The sequence below is a fragment of the Hyperolius riggenbachi genome, chromosome 12 (genome assembly GCF_040937935.1).
Source record: "Hyperolius riggenbachi isolate aHypRig1 chromosome 12, aHypRig1.pri, whole genome shotgun sequence".
In the NCBI taxonomy this organism is placed as follows: domain Eukaryota; kingdom Metazoa; phylum Chordata; class Amphibia; order Anura; family Hyperoliidae; genus Hyperolius; species Hyperolius riggenbachi.
The window spans coordinates 25,827,589-25,847,490 of NC_090657.1; the positions used below are offsets into that span (position 1 = coordinate 25,827,589).

The 19,902-nt window shown below is 44.9% G+C and overlaps 1 protein-coding gene and 1 long non-coding RNA gene across 7 annotated transcripts in view; one reads left to right on the forward strand and one right to left on the reverse strand.

The window, feature by feature from the left end:
* LOC137541406 (uncharacterized) overlaps positions 1 to 19,902 on the reverse strand; it is a 1,168,812-nt gene that overhangs the window by 520,108 nt on the left and 628,802 nt on the right. The window lies entirely within an intron of this gene.
* The window catches only part of ACE (angiotensin I converting enzyme), a 117,659-nt gene that overhangs the window by 95,094 nt on the left and 2,663 nt on the right, over positions 1 to 19,902 (forward strand). The window lies entirely within an intron of this gene.

A 19,902-nucleotide genomic window follows, 5' to 3' on the forward strand; every position in this document is an offset into this window, starting at 1 on the left:
AGCCCGCTTCATCAGGCAATAAAACAGGGGACAAAACAGTAGCTCTCAGGTAGCACGTATAGCGCCTCTGTCAATGATAAAGGTTGCTCTAGCTTTTAGGTGTAAAAAAAAAAGTGTGCATTTCTCAAATACTAAATGATACTAAATGAAGATTATTCTCAATTATTTTTTTTGTAGTCTATAAAGTAAAGGACAAACATTTTAGATCGATCCATTCTGGCGATATGTCCTCTTTTACTTTTCAGGGCATTGAACATATTTTGAGGCCCACTAGGGGCGGTGATCTATACACCTCCTTACCCGGGAAGCATTTTGGATTTTTCAATTGGGGACACGTGCCCCGAGGGGGGTCTTAACGCCAGATGGGATATTAATTTGGTTCCTTAGTTCCCTCCATGTGTCACCTTTTCGTGTTATCAGTGGCTCCTTGATTTTGTAGGGCCTGATTTTTGAATAAGAGGCTAATTTTGATTGTTACTATGCCCTACGTTCATGTGTTTGTTGACACAGGTTTCTACATTGCTGCGAATGTATTGTACTACTTTGATCATTCATTATATGTTTGCTATTTATTGATTTTATGTTCATGCTTATTCTGAGAATTTCTGTTTTATGTACACTTGCTTTTCTTGGGTGGGGCTTGTGTCATTGGGCGTGGCTCTGACTTTATAAGAGTCACTCCTGTCACTATCTACCTATGCTATGATTAAGGATGGTACCACGTCCGAAACATGTCAGCAATTGGTATTTGGATATCCTTTTTGAAATGTGCCTGATTTAATAAAGCCATTTTACTCCACCAGCTTTGTGCGGACTTCAACTTCACTATACATAACATGCAACAAGGAGAGCTATTTCCATTTAGCCACTCATCCATTAGGAAATCAAAAACCTTTGCACATGCAAGGGGAGCAGATAACAGAAGGGAAGTCTCATACAGGGCTGACCATAGTTTATAAAGTTACCTGCGCAGAACTTTAGCATGCTGCCCCCACAGCACATTACTGACACTCTCTCTAGTTCAGTAATGCACAGTTTTCACTGCCCTATGCTGCACTCCATGTTTCATGCCAGGAGACATTATGACAGCCCATTTCTTCCATCCAGCCTGCTAATACCATGTTTCTTCTTCAGTCAGGGTGACTGGGGTGTCCTCTCCTACAAACATACCCTGCTGACTCATAACTACAAATCGTGGGGCACCACTGTTGAACCCAACTACCCACACGTCAGCAGTACTATCTTTTGTTGTGTTCCAATGGATATGAGTGGAAAAAGCTACATGCAGTCACATATTTGTGTGCAGTCACATAAATATACAGTGCATAAAGCATGTGGTTATGCTCAATCTTAACTAAATATATATATAGCTTCCAGGAATGCTATGCTAGACAATGTCTCATAAATACTGTTAGATATATTCCTACCTCTTCTACAAGGTCTGGTGACCAATCATGCTACTACCTACAGAACAGAAACCTCAAGATGTAGTGGATAGCACTCTCACCTTGCAGCAATGGGTTTAATCTGGCCCAGGACAATATCTGCATGAAGTTGCAATGACTGAAATGACGAAAATGGGGAGAACATACAGTACTTCTTTCAGCTGTTACATACGCATTTTCATAGCTTCACATATGCTGTCCATCCATCTTGGCTTCTGCTGTCCTCGTTTTCTTTTGCCCTCAATCTTTCCAGTTATCCAGGCTTTCTCCAAAGAATATTGTCTTCTCATTATGTGAGCAAGTATCAAACCTTCTAGTAAAAACTCTGGACTTATTTCTTTAAGCATTAACTGGTTAGATCTTTTAGCAGTCCAGGGAACTCTTAGTATTTTTCTCCACACCCACAATTCAAAAGCATCAATTTGTCTATGTATGGTCTTATTTATAGTCCAACTTTCAGCTAGATGTTACTATTGGGAAGACCATAGGTTTAACTAATCTGATCTCTGTTGGTACAGTGACATCTTAATCCTTTAGTATTTACCTTGTCTTAACCTGCCACAGTTTTTTCCTCCCAAGTAACAAATGTCTCTTAACCACTTAACCTCCTTGCCGGTCTAAAAAATCCGGCAAGGAGGCAGCGGCGCACATTTTTTTAATTTTTTTTTTTTTTAAATCATGTAGCGAGCCAAGGGCTCGCTACATGATAGCCGCTAAGCGGCGGCATCCCCCCACCCACTCCGATCGCCTTCGGCGATCAGAGTATGCAGGGAATCCCGTTGAGAACGGGATTTCCTGCAGGGCTTCCCCGGTCGCCATGGCGACGGGGCGGGATGACGTCACCGACGTCATGGACGTCGGGACGTCATAGGGAATCCCGATCCGCCCCTCAACGCTGCCTGGCACTGATTGGCCAGGCAGCGCAGGGCTCTGGGGCGGGGGGGAGCGACTCGGCGCGGCGGATTGCGGCGGATCGGCGGCGAGCGGCGGCGATCGGAAGTTACAAGCAGCTAGCAAAGTGCTAGCTGCTTGTAACAAAAAAAAAATTATGCAAATCGGCCCAGCGGGGCCTGAGATATCCTCCTGCGCAGGTTACCCCGAGCTGAGCTCGGGATAACCGGCAAGGAGGTTAAGCCTATCTGAACGAACATTCTCGTCCAGATAGGCTGCGTGTACTCCCGCGGGTCACGCGCGCTCCCGCCGCCTGCCGTTAGCCCAGCGATCAATGAATGGGATTATAGATGCAATTCATTGATCGAAGCCCCCCGCAGAAAAACCGACAGCCTCTTATCAGAGGCTGCTGTTTTTCTGACTCACAAAAAGTTTCCCGTCCTCCTAATGCTTCCTGGAAGTGCACGATCACGCTACCAGGACTTTTTAACTGTAAATAGTAAAACTACACCCACATCCATTTTTTTATTAAATAAATACATTTTTTTTAACATTTAACATTAGCGGTTTACCTCCCATACCAAAAATTACCCAAATAAAGTTTTATAAATTTTTTTTTTTTAAATTACTATAAAATAATAAAAAAAAGGTTACCTAAAGGTCTGAACTTTTTAAATATGTATGTCAAAGGAGTATATTAATGTGTTTTTTTAAAATTATGGGCTTGTAAATAGTGATGGACGCAAATTGAAAAAATGCACCTTTATTTCCAAATAAAATATCAGCGCCATACATTGTGATAGGGACATAATTTAAATGGTGTAATAAGCGAGACAAATGGGCAAATAAAATACATGGATTTTAATTACGGTAGCATGTATCAATTTCAAACTATGATGGCCAAAGACTGAGAAATAATGATTTTTTTTTTCCATTTATTTCTTAATATTCCTGTTAAAATGGATTTATAATAAATTCTTAGCAAAATGTATCACCCAAAGAAAGCCTAATTGGTGGTGGGAAAAAACAAGATATAGATCAATTCATTGTGATGAGTAGTGATAAAGTTATTGGCAAATGAATGGGAGGTGAAAGTTGCTCAGATGCAAAAAATAAACAACCCTGTGGGCTTAAGTGGTTACAATCTGTTACAATTCCTACTTTTCCCCCCATCTATTTGTAGATGGCTTATTGGAGCAGATGACATGACTTAAGTTTGCTTACTGTTAAAGGGAAGGTTCAGGGAGGGAGCCAAAAAAAAATAAAAATCCATATCCACTTACCTGGGGATTCCTCCAGCCCGTGGAAGGCAGGAGGTGCCCTCGGCGCTGTTCTGCAGGCTCCCGGTGGCCGACCTGACCTGGCCAGGCCGGGCTCTTCTGCGCTCCAACGACAGGCTCTTCTGCGTTCCACGCGGGCGCGCTGACGTCATCGGACGTCCTCCAGGCTGTACTGCGCAGGCAAAGAACTACTGCGCCTGCGCAGTACAGCCCGGAGGACTTACGATGACATCAGCTCGCCCCCGTGAGGCGCAGATTGGAGCGCAGAAGAGCTTGACCTGGCAGCCGGGCATGGCCAGGTCGGGTCGGCCACCGGAGACGACCGGGAGCCTCCGGAGCGGCGGCGAGGGCACCTCCTGCCTTCCACGGGCTGGAGGAAGCCCCAGGTAAGTGGATATGGATTTTTATTTTTTTGTCTCCCTCCCTGAACCTTCCTTTAAGCAGTAGAAAAACTTTGGCACTTTCTTGTTTGTCATTCACCACTAGGCACTTTAATTCATCCTCAGTTTCATTCATCATAGTGGTATCATCGACATATCTCAGATTGTTAATATTCCTGCCATATATATAATTTAAATAAGGAGACAATCTGCAACCTTGCCAATTGTGAACAAGTCAGTTATTCCATACTCTGTTTTAACTGTTGCTACTTGGTTTGCATGTAGATTCCTCAAATGGCAAATTAGATGGCCTGGTATTATTATTATTATTATTATTATTATTATTGATTTATAAAGCACCAACATATTCCGTGGCGCTGTACAAAGTAAGAAACAAACATGGGGTACATAATACAGAGAATGGTGCATACTAATATACAAGATACATAATTAGTGACAAAATACAAAAATGATACAGCATACAAAATACAGAAGTGGTAATGACAGTGATAAAAGTAACATGATGAATAAAATGTGTAATGATTTCCAAGACACAAAAGGTGGAGAGAGCCCTGCCCTTGCGAGCGTACAATCTAAAGGGAATAGGGGGAAACAAGAGGAGAGGTATCCCAGTTTCCCTAAGAATCTGTCACAGAAAGTCAATAACGAGTAAGTAGTGCACGTTACAGCAGTAACGTGTTTACTTTGAAAATGTTTCTTGCGTTGCCACACAAAGATGTGCTGCTTGAGCAGTGTAGCTTAGTGAATCAATCCCTACTGATTTGTATGTGAGCCAGATGTAGCCATCAAAAGAGCCACACCTGGCTCCCGAGCCATAGGTTTCCTATTCTGCTCTAACAGCATCCTCATGCAAGCTTTTCAGAAGTTCCACTGGGATTTCATCACTTCCAAAAGCCGTATTGGCAAGACCTTTAGTATAAGTGTGTCCTTCTTGTACATGTCCTTCTGTATATTTTTGCCATCTCTTCTTAATTCTTTCTGCTTCCGTCATACCCCTTCCATTTTTGTCTTTCACCTTTCCCATTTTTGCATAGAAAGTTCTCTTGATATTGCCAATCTGTTAAAGCAAATCTGAAGACAAAATAAGCTTGAGATAATGAAATGTATGTGTAGTATATATAATAGAACATTAGTGGCAAAAAAAAAAGTCTCGTATTGTTTTCCAATACAGGAAAAGTTCAACTTGAGTTATCTATGCAAAAGAGCTTCTCTGAGCTATTTAATCAACTTAGTCGAACTCAGTCCTGTTTTCTGAAGAGCATAAATGGCCAAGAGACAGTAAAAAACAGCTTAAAATAAAGTTCAAAGGATCATACTTTCTGCTTTGTTTTATAGCTTAACCTCCCTGGCGGTAAGCCCAACACAGTGTCGGGCTAGCCGCCGCAGGGGATCACATCGCCCCGGGAGGATTTTTTTAAAATGAAATTTGTGGTATTTTGTTAAGCTAGCACTTGGCTAGATAAATTTGTGAGCCAAGTTCCTCCGGTCCCCTTTGATCGCCCCCGATCACCGCCGGTATACGTACCCCCCAGGGATCCCGCGATGGCACAGCCTCCCAATCAGCACCCGGCTTCGCTATGGGGAGGATCGGAACTGCGCATGACGTCATGTCCAATCGTCGCCATACCGACGAGTGAGGCTTATTGGGAAGCTGCGGCTCTTGCGGGGACACGGATGGGTGAGTGTTGCCGGCGGCGATCGGGGCGGTCAGACCGGTGTCGGGGGACTTGGGCCACATAGTTAGCTAGCCTAGTGCTTGCTAACATACAAAAAAACCTTTTATGTAAAAAAAAATCCCTCCCGCGGAAGAAGCCACTGAAATTGCGTACCGCCAGGGAGGGTTAGGCCCGGTTCACATTAGCGTTCGCTATCCGGATTTTCCGGATCTGATCCGGACCGCATACTGTACAAACGGAACGTATGTTCCGCATAGCAATGTAAAGTCTATGCGGACGTTCACACGCGTCCGTTCCGTACAGTACGGAGCCGGACCGGATCCGGACTCTTTTCCAACATGCGCTATTTTTTGGGTCCGGATCTCCGGCCCACGCACCCGGACCGGAGCCGGACCTGAGCCTGACAGCACCATCAGGAACACAGAAACCAATGGGGAACGGAAGGCACAGAACACACTGCCTACAAAAACCTGACGTTCTACCCCACTTCCTATGCGTATCCAAGCGGCCATTTCGGATGGGGACACATGGGCCAAGCATGTCTGGAGTGGAGCAGCAGTGACAGACGTGCTGGAGCTGTTTGGCAGAATGTCAGAGGTGGAGGTGAGGCCTACAGCGGAGGAACCTGATTCTACACGTGCACCAGGTGCACCTTCTGCTGACCCCAACATTTTTTTTTTCAAATTTCGCTATTTTTTGCCCACGGATCCGGATGGCAGCCTGATGCATGCCTGATACAAACGGACCGGGTCCGGATTGGAACCGTACAGTTCTGATCAGGATCAGGTCAGGATCCGGTCCGTTTATTTGCCAAAACGCAAGTGTGAACAGGGCCTAAGAGTGTGGCTTCCAAATGCCAACTTTGACGGTATGATACAATGTTATAAATAAAGCTGTAAAACTGAAAATAAAAATGGCTATTTGCTACTAATCTTTTATTATCTCTACTAAACATACAACGGGCATGATTGACAAAGCTTTTTCACCTTATCTGTTACATTTTTAAGCTTCCAAAGAGAAAAAGATATAATATAATTAAGGAATTAAGGTAAGTAAAGTAATATTGACATGACGTTAATCAGAAACTACTTACTTTGAGTGATTATGTTGCTTGCACATGTGCTGAAAGGTTATTTTTATCTATTAGGTGATAAGTCCTGTATGAGAAGTTTTGGGAATAGAGCCCATTATCGCATACGCAGGGGCGTAGCAATAGAGGTCGCAGAGGTCGCATTGGCGACGGGGCCCGCCGCCTGAAGCCTTGAGGGGGGGCCCGGCCGCCGGGCCCCCCCTCCCTTGCAGCATAATGTGTACGGTACTAGTGGGAGCTGCCGGGCCGCCGGCATCCATTCCTTACTATTTGCGGCGCGGCCGACGGCTCCGGCAGAGTGCAGAAGATTCTCATCTCTCCCTCGGCTGGCTCCGCCTCCCTCCTCCCCAGCGTCAGCAGCAGACACAGTCACAGTGACAGGACAGTCATTAGCGGCGGCCGGTGGAGCCAGGCGAGATGAGTCATGTCACTGTCTGTGACTAATGACGTCACTCGCTCTCTCCCCCCTGGACTGGTGCTGGCTGGCCTCTAATCGACTACTGCGGTGAGTGAGACGAGACGACTGAGACATCACTCTCCGCAGCCTGTACAGCCCCCTCCTCACCTCAGTCAGCCCTCACTGCTCTCTGGCTGGCAGCGGCAGGCCTAGCTCCTCCCATCTTCCTAGAGAGCTGCCTGTGACTGTCGAGAGAGAGCTGCCAGTCTGTCACAGTCAGTGTGCAGTGAACTGTGGTCTAACCCCAGTATAAGTAGGCTGGGGTATCTGCCCCCCTTCCCCAGTGTAGGTAGCCTGAGGTGTCCCTCTCATGCAGAGTTGTAAGCAAGCAGTGTGGAGAAGTGCCTCACCTCTCCAGAATCCACCGATGCATCTTCCTACTTCAGCAGCTTAAAGTTATTTCTCTGTGCTTACAGCAGCGTCTGTCATCCCTTAACCCACTGTGGAGGCAGGTCACATGATGACAGATGGTGCTGGAGCCATGAAGACAGGACGCTAAGTGGAGATGCATTGCTGGGTCCTAGAGAGGTGAGGCACTTCTCTGCTCAGCTTGAAACTCACTCTGTAGTTGCTGCCGGTGCCGCCCTCTAGTTTTTGCCACCTGAATTATATGATTCGGGTGGCTTCACAGTAGCATCATTAAAACAGTATAGGATAAAATCAATTCAGAGTGATAACTTCGAAGGACCGATCAGGATAACCGTCCCAACCTGCACCGCATAATGTGATGGTGTCTGACTGCTATCAGACAGCACCTGCCCTGCCACACAAAGCAGTTAATTTGGGCACAGGAGGCACCTGGGTAATATTGGCACCGGCCGCCATAGGCGCCCATGTTAATAGTTATTATTACAGGTAATTTGGGTGCTAGAGGTGTCTGATAAAATAGTGGGTGCAGGGGCGTAGCAATAGGGGTTGCAGAGGTTGCGACTGCATCGGGGCCCTTGGGCCAAAGGGGCCCCGAAGGGCCCTCCCTCAACTGCAGTATTAGCTCTCTATTGGTTCTTTGCTCATAATAATCACTTCTATAGATACTTTGAATAGTGGTAATCATTAACAAACTGTTCCCCATCCCCTTGTTGCACCTCTGACACTGTAGTTGCCATTGGCAGGTTTTGGTGCGCCATATCAATTGTTATGTATAGAGTGCTTGGGGGGGCCCCATTGTAAAACTTGCATCGGGGCCCATAGCTCCTTAGCTACGCCACTGCGCATACGTTTATTTTGTTACTTCAGATTTGTTTTAAAAAGATCTCTCGTCTTTCCCATTAACAATGTCTATCTATTTCCTTGGACTGTTGGTTCAGATGAGCTTCCTTATCACTGCATGCTATTCCCTGGAACTCTTTGTCAAATTTATCTTCATCTCCATTGACTTTTGCTTTGCCTCTTTACGCAGCAAGGTGCAGTAGACCACTATTTTGCTTTCTTAATTTTTTTTTTTTCGTTTTTGGATCGTATTTGTTGCAGCCTCTTGGACCATATCACATTTATTTGTCCATAGTTGTTTAGGCATTCTGCTTACCAGATCTAATCCTCTGAACCAATTCTTCACCTCTACTGTGAAGTCATATAAAATATTGTTAAAGTGAACCTCCAGACTAAAAATCTACTCAGCAGCACTGAAAAGGCTTAGTGTTTCTTTAACAGTTTCACAGCATCAAAAGTTTGTTTTTCTTATCTAAGCCTCATTTTTTGCTGCACAGAAGCTAAGCTCCCCCACCATCAAAGAAAACTGTCCGGCATTTTTCCCAATGCTGTGCAAAGCATGATGGGATTTCCTATGTATTTGTTCTAGTCGCCTAGCAACTGGGAGGGGTGATCCAGACTCAGGACAGTTGGAACTGTGTCTCATGCTCCCTGTCACCTCCTTTCAACCAAAAAGATGGCTGCCCTCATGAAATCAAACATTGGCCTGCTCTTTTAAAACAGGGTGGGTAAGAGATTATATTACCTATCTATTTTAATTAACATAACTAATGTAGCTTAACCTCCTTAGCGGTAACCCCGTGTGTGACACGGGGTAAGCCGCCGGAGGGTGCCGCTCAGGCCCTGCTGGGCCGATTTACTTAATTTTTTTTTTGCTGGACGCAGCTAGCACTTTGCTAGCTGCGCCAGCACCCCGATCGCCGCCGCCGCGCGCCCGATCGCCGCTATCCGGTGCGGCGCGCGGCCCCCCCCAGACCCCGAGCGCTGCCTGGCCAATCAGTGCCAGGCAGCGCCGAGGGGTGGATCGGGTCTCCCAATGACGTCCCGACGTCGCTGACGTCATTCCGCCCCGTCGCCATGGCGACGGGGGAAGCCCTCCAGGAAATCCTGTTCTTTGAACGGGATTTCCTGATCGCCTATCGCCGGAGGCGATCGGCGGGGCTGGGGGGATGCCGCTGAGCAGCGGCTATCATGTAGCGAGCCCTCGGCTCGCTACATGATTTAAAAAAAAAAATAATTTAAAAAAAACTGCTGCGCTGCCCCCTGGCGGTATTTTTCATACCGCCAAGGGGGTTAATGACAGTATGTTTGTTTAGGCTGAAGTTCCTCTTTAAGATCCTACAGTATGTTGTTGGTCTACAGACACTTTGCAATTAGAAACTAATGATCTGAGCCACAGTCGGCTCCCGGTCTTGTTTTAGCTATTTGCCTGGAACTCTTCCATCTCCTTCTGCAAAGTATGTAGTCCATTTTGTTGCAATATTGACCACCTGGCGATGTCCATGTATAAAGTCTTCACTTGTGCTGTTGAAATAGGGTATTTGCTATATCCAATGTGTTGTCTTGGCAAAACTCTTAGTCTCTGTCCTATGATCAAAAACCTAGAGCTAAGTTAATTAGCTTCTCGCAAAATTGACCATAAGCTATGATGGACTTTAGACTATGGTAGCAATTAGATTGCCAGACCCTATGATGGACTGTTAGTGACAAGACTATATACTCTGTAATATACGAGGGTCATCCACAAAAGTAATGCTTGTTTACTCCTAACTGCCACACAAGGTATTGGCCTCAATTCACTAAGATCATGCTGGAGATAAGGCAAGAGAAAACTTACCTCCACACAGTGAGAGAGTTATTTTATCTCTTCATTACTTAAGTTACCTCTTATGTAGTTAATTTACCTCCTCTGTAGTCATTTTCACACGCAGTTAATTAACAACCTGTCTTTAACTCTGGAGTTATATTAAGGATTGGAGAGTTAACTTAAATACAGAAGAGTTAACTTTAGGTTTACCTGAGGTAAAATGTTTCCTGAAGGCTACTTGCACACCAAGACATTGCGTTAGGTGCTACGTTAACCCATTCAGGTTCCGTCGTTTTCACGTGAGAAATGTTCACCTCCCATTCATTAGCCTATAACTTTATCACTACTTATCACAATGCACTGATCTATATCTTGTTTTTTCCGCCACCAATTAGGCTTTCTTTGGGGGGTACATTTTGCTAAGAGCCACTTTACTGTAAATGCATTTTAACAGGAAGAATAAGAAAAAAATGGAAAAATTCATTATTTCTCAGTTTTCAGCCATTATAGTTTTAAAATAATACATGCCTCCATAATTAAAACTCACGTATTGTATTTGTCCATATGTCCCGGTTATTACACCATTAAAATTATGTCCCTATCACAATGTATGGCGACAATATTTTATTTGGAAATAAAGGTGCATTTTTTCCATTTTGCATCTATCACTATTTACAAGTTTAAAATAAAAAAAATATAGAAATATTTTATCTTTACATTGATATTTAAAAAGTTTAGACCCTTAGGTAAATATTTACATGTTTGTTTTTTTTATTGTAATGTTTTTTGTTTTTTTTTATACTTAACAATTTATTTGGGTACTTTTGGGAGGGTGGGAGGTAAACAATAGATTTATAATGTAAATGTGTGTTAATTCTGTTTTTTTTTTTTTCAGGTGTAGTATTACTTTTTGGCCACAAGATGGCGGCCATTAGTTTGTTTACATGACGTCACTCTAAGCGTAGCACGCGCTTAGAGTGACGCATCCGGAAGAAGACGGCTAGAAAAAGCTCAGCTTCCGAGAGAAGCTGTCGCTTTTTCAGCGGGGGAGAGGAATCAATGATCGGGCTCCATAGCCCGATACATTGATTCCTTGGCTATTGAATCCGTGGCCGGGAGTGCGCGTGCACGCGCACGATCGGCCGCGGGAGCGCGCATGGTTCCTGGACGTAGAAACTACGTCCAGGAACCAAAATAGGTTAAGGTCGCATAACGTGCACATAACGCAAGGCCTGGTGCTCTTTGATGTGGACGTCAGTGAGCCGCGTTGTGCAGCTCACTCTGGCGTCCGTGATGCCGTGATGCATACTCTTGGACGCATGCGGCATCACGTGGTCCCGCCGGCCAATCGCCGCACAGAGCGGCCGCACCAGGAAGTAAACACTGCACGTCACAACGTGCAGTGAATATTAATAAGCCATGTGCCTGGCCGCTCTCCACTCCTCCCCAACATGACTGCGCATGTGCAAACAGTCTAACGCAGCTTAAGCCTCTGTAACGCTGTAGCATGCTGCACTTTCGGAAGAACGTGCAGCGTTACATGTAACGCAACGTGGGCAGTGTGAACAGCCCACTTGTGTTACATTGCTGTACGTTGGGGGAGCGTTACAGGCTGCACTAACGTGCGCCTGTAACGTCCCTGTGTGTAAGCAGCCGAATACTACATGCTTTATCACCATGGTAACAACTCTAGAAACGTTATTAAAGACAGGAGATCAGCTTAGTGAATTGAGGCCATTGTCTGTAAAATTTAACTTGCATCTGTCAGGTTAATTTTTTTATCTCCTTACACCAATTGTCACATGACTGTAAAATGCTGGAACTGTTTGTCTGCAGAATTAACATAAAGCCCCTCCCAGTTACTCCAACCCAAAGGTGAGGAGCGTGATTTAGTTATTTTGAATTATTTCTTGCTTGATGGGTGCTTTAAAAGTTGTTTTATTGATAAGGTTTAAAAATATCTCCTTAGGCCTGAGACCCACTGCCAAATGTTTTGCGATGCCTTTGAATTTTATAAAATATATTCCCATTGACCTGAATGAGAATTGCAATTTTGCCGTGATTCTCACTCAAGTCAATGGTAATGCGTTTTGAAAACACAAACACATCACAAAATGCTTGGCAGTGTCAGCCAAACAGTACAGAAAAGTTAATAGGATATGGGCCAGTGTGTCTAAAATAACATAATTAAATACTGCTATGAATCAACTGAGAAAACATTGTAAGTGTAAAATAAAAATGCTATTAAAAACGACTGATCAACTGATTATACAGGGTTTATTCTGATGATTCATGAAGTTTTATGTGATGTCATTTGTTGAATGTTTTGAGATTTTAATAGTGATCTAAATATTTGATGACTTGATTTCTTCACATAGCTTGGGCCCTGCTGTGAGGAGAATGGGAGTTGTCGATATTGGATGCCACGCGATTGAGATATCAAAGCTATGGATCAATTATAGATGTGATATTGATAAGCCTGATTGAAAAGAAATCTTCCATTATCTAGGTTAGGGGAACAAGGCTTTAGTGGGAGTTTTATCAATGCTCCATTTCAACATAAGACTTTGTCCATAATGTCTGTAAACTACCCCCTCGCTTGGAATGTATATGTTAGCCATCCCCCACAGTCAGAGCCATGGTCAAAGCAGCTGTATCTCATTATGTCTCTGGCCAAAGCAGAACAATAGGGCTATTGGAAATCTGGTTTTAACGAGTCTACACCATGTACTTTGAGATAGATGAAGAGGAAAGGCCCATACACACGTCGGATTTTTGCGAACGACCCGTCGTTTGAACGTTCCTTCGTTCCATCATTCGCACGTCAAATCCGGCGTGTGTACAGACTATCGTTCGAGTGATAAGACTGGTTTTCAGCGATCCGCCCGGCGGATCGCTGAAATTCAGTCTTATCACCCGAACGATAGTCTGTACACACACCGGATTTGACATGCAAACGACGGAATGTTCAAACGACGGGTCGTTCGCAAAAATCCGTGTGTATGGGCCTTTAAACTAAAGCAGTTAGGTTTGGTAGTCAACGAATAGAAACGATAGCATTATTTAATCAGACCAATCAGAAGATAGTATTGTGGTACACTGTGGGACCATCCCATTTCATATATAAAGTGCTTAGGCGGGAAAGATTCAGGATTTCATTAATTCTCTCTCTCTGCACTCACACCCACCCACACACATATACAAATCAGACAATAGACTTTTTATACATGCAGATTACTCAGCAATCAAGGGCGTAGCAATGGGGATAGCAACCATAGCGTTGCTATGGGGCCCCTACGTCACAGGGGGCCCACAGCAGGATGCCCCGCTAGGTGCTGGAGGGGTCGCAGCATGAGGGGAGAGCTTGGTGGCACGTCGGTGGGGAGAGGGAAAGGCCCCCCCCCCTCCCTCACCTTGGGCTCTCCCCTCTGCGCTCTCCCCTCCAGCATTAAACAAAGATTGTATGCAGGAGGAGGCGGCGGGGCAGCGGCGGCAGATACATACCTTCCGTGCGCTCCACGGATGCGTCTCTCTCTAGCTTCTGATGCGACTTCCGGTATAAACAGGAAGTCGCGTCAGACACTAGAGGGAGAACCATCCGCGCTGGAGCGCATGGAAGGTATGTATCTGCCGCCGCTGCCCCGCCGCCTCCTCCTGCATACAATCTTTGTTTAATGCTGGAGGGGAGAGCGCAGAGGGGAGAGCCCAAGGTGAGGGAGGGGGGGGGGGCCCTTTCCCTCTCCCCACCGACGTGCCACCAAGCTCTCCCCTCATGCTGCGGGTCGCTTTTGGGCCTCCAGCCCTCAAAAACGGCCCTGAGCGTGCCCGGGGGGAGGGGCGGCCTAACCCTGGAGTCCCTGTCACTCACTACTTAACTGTGGGGTGCCTGTCACTCACTACTTAACTGTGGGGTGCCTGTCACTCACTACTTAACTGTGGGGTGCCTGTCACTCACTACTTAACTGGGGGGCGCCTGTCACTCACTACTTAACTGGGGGGCGCCTGTCACTCACAACCTAACCTGGGAGTCCCTGTCACTCACAACCTAACCTGGGGGGCGCCTGTCACTCACTACTTAACTGGGGGGCGCCTGTCACTCACAACTTAACCTGGGGGTCCCTGTCACTCACAACCTAACCTGGGGGTGCCTGTCACTCACTACTTAACTAGGGGGGGCCTGTCACTCACAACCTAACCTGGGGGTCCCTGTCACTCACAACCTAACCTGGAGGTCCCTGTCATTCACTTCCTAACTGGGGGTCACCTGTCACTACTTACACTGGGGGTCACCTGTCACTACTTACACTGGGGGGTTCCTGTCACTACCTGAAGTGGGGGGGCACCTGTCACTACCTAAACTATCCAGGCCAGCCAGCCTAGCATCATCACCAGCCAACCAGCCCAGAATCACTGTCAAAAAGGCCACAGCATCACCACCAGTCAGGCCAGCATTTACTTCAACCAGCCAAGCACAGCCCAGCATCATCACCGCCAACCCAGCCACAGCATCGGCCACAGCATCACCGCCAGCCAGGCCACAGCATCACTGCCAGGCCTTTCAGCCCACACATCATCCAGAATCCAGCCAAAAACAGTATTGCCAGGCACAGCAGCCAGTACAGGAGAATTCAGAAGCCAGGTGAGAGGTGTCTACCATATTAACCTCCCTGGCGGTTTATTTATTTTGCCAGGGAGGCTGCAATGTGGTTTTTTTTTAATTAAAAAAAAAATATTTCATGCAGCCAACTGAAAGTTGGCTGCATGAAAGCCCACTAGAGGGCGCTCCGGAAGCGTACTTTCGATCGCCTCCGGCAATCGAAAGTAACAAGATAGGCCGCAATGAGCGGCCTATCTTGTTTCGCTTTCCTCGTCGCCATGGCGACGAGCAGGGTGACGTCATGGACGTCAGTCGACGTCCTGACGTCAGAGCCGCCCGATCCAGCCCCTAGCGCCGGCCGGAACTGTTTGTTCCGGCTGCGCTGGGCTCGGGCGGCTGGGGGGACCGCGGAGCGGCGGCGATCGGGCAGCACACGCGGCTGGCAAAGTGCCGGCTGCGTGTGCTGCTTTTTTCAGAATGGAAATCGGCCCAGCAGGGCCTGAGCGGCGACCTCCGGCGGCATACCCCGAGCTCAGCTCGGGATTACCGCCAAGGAGGTTAAGGGGGCATTCTGCCTATTTATGTGAAATGCTGTCTATTTATGTGCCTCATGACTGCTGAATTTGTCTTGTTGGGGGCCTCATGATTGCTGAATTTGTCTTGTTGGGGGCCTCAGGATTGCTGAATTTGTCTTGTTGGCCTCACGATTGCTGAATTTGTCATGTTGGGGGCCTCATTTTTGCTGAATTTGTCTTGATGGGGGCCTCATGATTGCTGAATTTGTCTTGTTGGGGGTCACGATTGCTGAATTTGTCTTGTTGGGGGCCTCATGATTTGTTGGGGACCTCATGACTGCTGAATTTGTCTTGTTGGGGGCCTCATGATTGCGGAATTTGTCTTGTTGGGGGCCTCAGGATTGCTGAATTTGTCTTGTTGGCCTTCACGATTGCTGAATTTGTCATGTTGGGGGCCTCATTTTTGCTGAATTTGTCTTGATCGGGGCCTCATGATTGCTGAATTTGTCTTGAGGGTCACGATTGCTGAATTTGTCTTGTTGGGGGCCTCATGATTGCTGAATTTGTCTTGTTGGGGGCCTCACGATTGCTGAATTTGTCATGTTGGGGGCCTTATTTTTGCTGAATTTGTCTTGTTGGGGGTCACATGATTGCTAACTGGGAGACTATGGGAAAAGCTGAATCATCATTATATGAGACAATAGCATTAAACCTACTTTTTAACTTTTTAAAATGGAAAAATAAAACTGGGAGGTTGTACAAAATGAATTTATTTTTCAGGAGTAGGATGGATGAAATTGTTTATCTTCACAGTTTATTTTCAACTTGGATTTTCCATAATGTTCATGTATGAGTTAAAACGTTTGTACAGTATTTAGGTTAAATTGCTGTTGCCACAAGGGGGCCCAGTGATTTCTAGTTACGCCCCTGACTACTACCTAAACTGGGGACACCTATAGACCTGTCTACTTATACTGTACTTAGAGGGGTGTGGGAATGTTAGTGGAGGGTCCTGGAGGAATGTTTGGGTGGGAGGTCCGAGGTCTGTGGGGTTGGAAGGTCTTGGGGGGGGCATAAAAAATGTTTGCTATGGGGCCCAGTTATTTCTAGCTACGCCCCTGTCAGCAATTCAATTATTTTGTTTTTATATTTTTGTAACTAATTTTGTAACTAAAAGACTTGTAACCTTATTGATTCTTGAACATCTATGGAAATCAACAATGCTTAATTAAGCAACCATGGTCTCCAAAGACTTTTTTTTTTAAACAAACGAACTTCCCCCCATTTAACATGTGATCAGTTTGTTCAGGTGATTGATTTCAAATGTCCCTGGCTGGCTGCAATCCTGTCTGAATTCAGTATCTCCTGTAGCATGCCTCCAAACTTTTTGAGATACATTAAGACACACCCCTGCCTTACCCTTGACCATGCCCCAGCTACACCCCTAGTCACTGATACCAAAAAGAATTTAGAGGTAGAAGACATTTTAAAATTCAGACCACACTGGTCTACTCTATCATCATTAGTTTTTCATTTTAACATGTAACAATAAGAAATCTATTCATTTAAATGATACATATAACATTTAGAGTATAAACACATTTTTGCAGTAGAAAAATACATATATTTACATAGATTTGTACATGCGTCCTGAAAGAGGGACAAATGAGAAAGAAAGAGGGACAGGGGGATTTAGTTCCCAAATAGGGACTGTCCCTCTAAAAAAGGAGACAGTTTGTAGCTATGTCTGTAGGCCTAAACAGGAAGCAGAGTAGAAGATATAACATGATCATGGGCTGCCATCGGTGGCCTAGCAATAGGGGATGCAGAGGTAGCAAACCCACCAGGTCCCTTAGACCAGAGGGGCCCTCCTTCAACCGCTTTATTAGCTCTTTATTGGTGCTAAGCTGGTATGTGTGCTTTGAATAGTTGTTACCATTAATAGACTGTTCTCTTTTTACCTGCGTACACCTCTCTGACACTACAGCAGTCCTTGGCAGGTTCTAGGGCTCCATATCAATTATGCATAGAGCACTTGAGGGGGCCCATTGTAAAACTTGCACTGGGGCCCAGAGCTCCTATGCAATGCTGCCATTAAGATTTACAAAATAATCAAATATGTCTCTGAGTATAGTATCTGTAGAATAAATTGATCTCTGTTATACAGCTAGGGCTTTCAAGAGAGATACAATATACCTTCTTTACAGCCTCTGCAGCTATGTGTGATAATTAATTTCCCCAGTGCATCTCCCAGCTGCCTTCTCTTCCACAGCTCCATGTCAAATTGCATGGATACCACACTGATCTTCCAGCTTCAGCAGTTTGTCAAAAAGCTGCAACAAGCATGCAACTAATGTAGGCAAAGGTAGGCAGTAGAAGGAGCGACAGCATCGGCTTCTGAATGAGTCTGTTTATTCCCAGTAAGAGCAGATAGCTGTGGTTACAAAGTGAAGATCAGGACGTCTAGGCCAGTGGGAGGCAGAGACTGATGTACCCAAACCGCTAACAGCTGCTCCGCGTTGCTATCCGTGCTTGGTCACAGCATTAATGTAGGCTAAGGTTGGGACAGTACCATTAAAAGTACATCTGTTGGAGCAAGGGAGCCAATGATGCCATCGGAATACCTTATTTGCACGCTCATTCTGAGCTAGTGACTCAAAGTATTCATTACAGAGGATAAGTACACAACTGAGGAGGCAGACATTTTTTAGATCTCAATACTGCAGCACCTACAGTGACGTACGTCCTTTCCAGCAGGGAGTACGCCCCTGGGCGAGATTGGGTGCCATGCATATGACCCTGTCGACGCACTCTGCCGCAGGGTCATATGAATGACAATTTGTGCGGCGCAATGCGTTGGGGGCAGAGCTTCTCACCGCTAATGCACTGGCCAGGTATAAAGCCGGCCTCAAACCAAAGTGAATAGCGAGGACATAATTATTGGTAAGTTATGACTACAGGTGGACAATAAAATGTTAATAATCAGTTCATGCAGATGTTATGCAAATGTATGCAGCATATATTTCCATAAGATTCAAATGTTTACGTTAACTCGAAATTTATATATATATAAGTATATGCATTCTCTGTTGGAGGGAGTCCTCATCTAGAAGTCAAGAGTTTTGCACAGTGAAAATGTAGATATATTACAATCATTGAAATATAGATTATGCCATAAATATACACATATACTGTATATTGATAAACAGCAACTTTTAATCAGTACAACTACAATAATTACCAATGAGATATCTCAATCAAGTTTTTCAGCAAAAAAAAAAATCAAACATTCCCATATGATTAGCTTGCATCAAATACTGAACACCCAGGTAGTGCATGGTGACCCAGAACCACTAGGAAAGTAGAGGCTAAAACGCCCTCTTACTAATAAAAAAGCAATGCATAGAGCCATATCAATCCATGCCATGCACCAATGATGACCAGAAAGTCTGGATTGATGTAGCTCTGTAAAATTTATAAGCTATGGACTTGCTACACACCAGCGGTTCTGCATGTGAGTCTAGATTTCAGGGGCGTAAAGAGATGATTTGCATATTTGAGTGATGCCTCATGGGAAACCACAGTTGCTCACTTAAAGCTGAACTATCACAAATACATTCTGTTTTAAGAAGACAAAACTATACTCGGCCTTGCATTAAAGTGGTCTAACACCCAGCATTTCAACTTTGCTTTAAAATATTGCTTTAAAAGATTGCTTACAGCTTAGAAACTGTTATGCCCCTCGTCTCTGGACTCCTTAACTCTTTCCACACCCTTTCCTTCTTCCTTCTCTAACCCTCTTTGCCTAATATATCAAGTTTCACTTAGCATTTTTTTATATCCTCTGAATTTCTTCTTCTTCTTATTCCAGTTAATACTGTTGATGTACAAATGTTGGACTTTCATACAAAAAAAGTTATGATGATTTTTGAATTAAAACACATTGTCTTTTTCTTGTTTACAATTTGCACTCACGGTTGCAGTTAGTACCTAACTGACTTGACTTAGTTAACAAGCAAAATCTATCCTCGCTTGGGGATAGGTTTCACAACTAAAGGTACTGGATAAGATATAGTGGGCTAGTCCCCATCCGACCCCATTGGGGTTAGTGACGGATGTGGGACATCCTATATGATAGAGTTCTAGAAATGTTTCCTGACAATAGCTGAGAACCCTCGTTCAATCTTCTGGTTATGCATAATTATATGACAAATAGCGTATATAACTGAGTTTAAATAAGTTTACCACTGTATGACAGTATTGCTCTGTTTGCTACTTAAAATACATAACTATGTTGGAGAACTGTTCTTCCTTCTGTACAAAAAATTCTTCAATAAAAATTATTGAAAATAAGAAACTATTATGCCAGATTTTTTTTAAGCAGAAATTCACTGAATGGGTTAAACATGACATTTTAGTGTTGCATTTAGCTAGAAATCTTCCTCAGTGCTGAGGGTTAGATACATGATGTATCATATTTGTAATGTAAATAAGAGAGAGCACAGAGGGCTTCCCAGACAGACTTTTCAGAGGT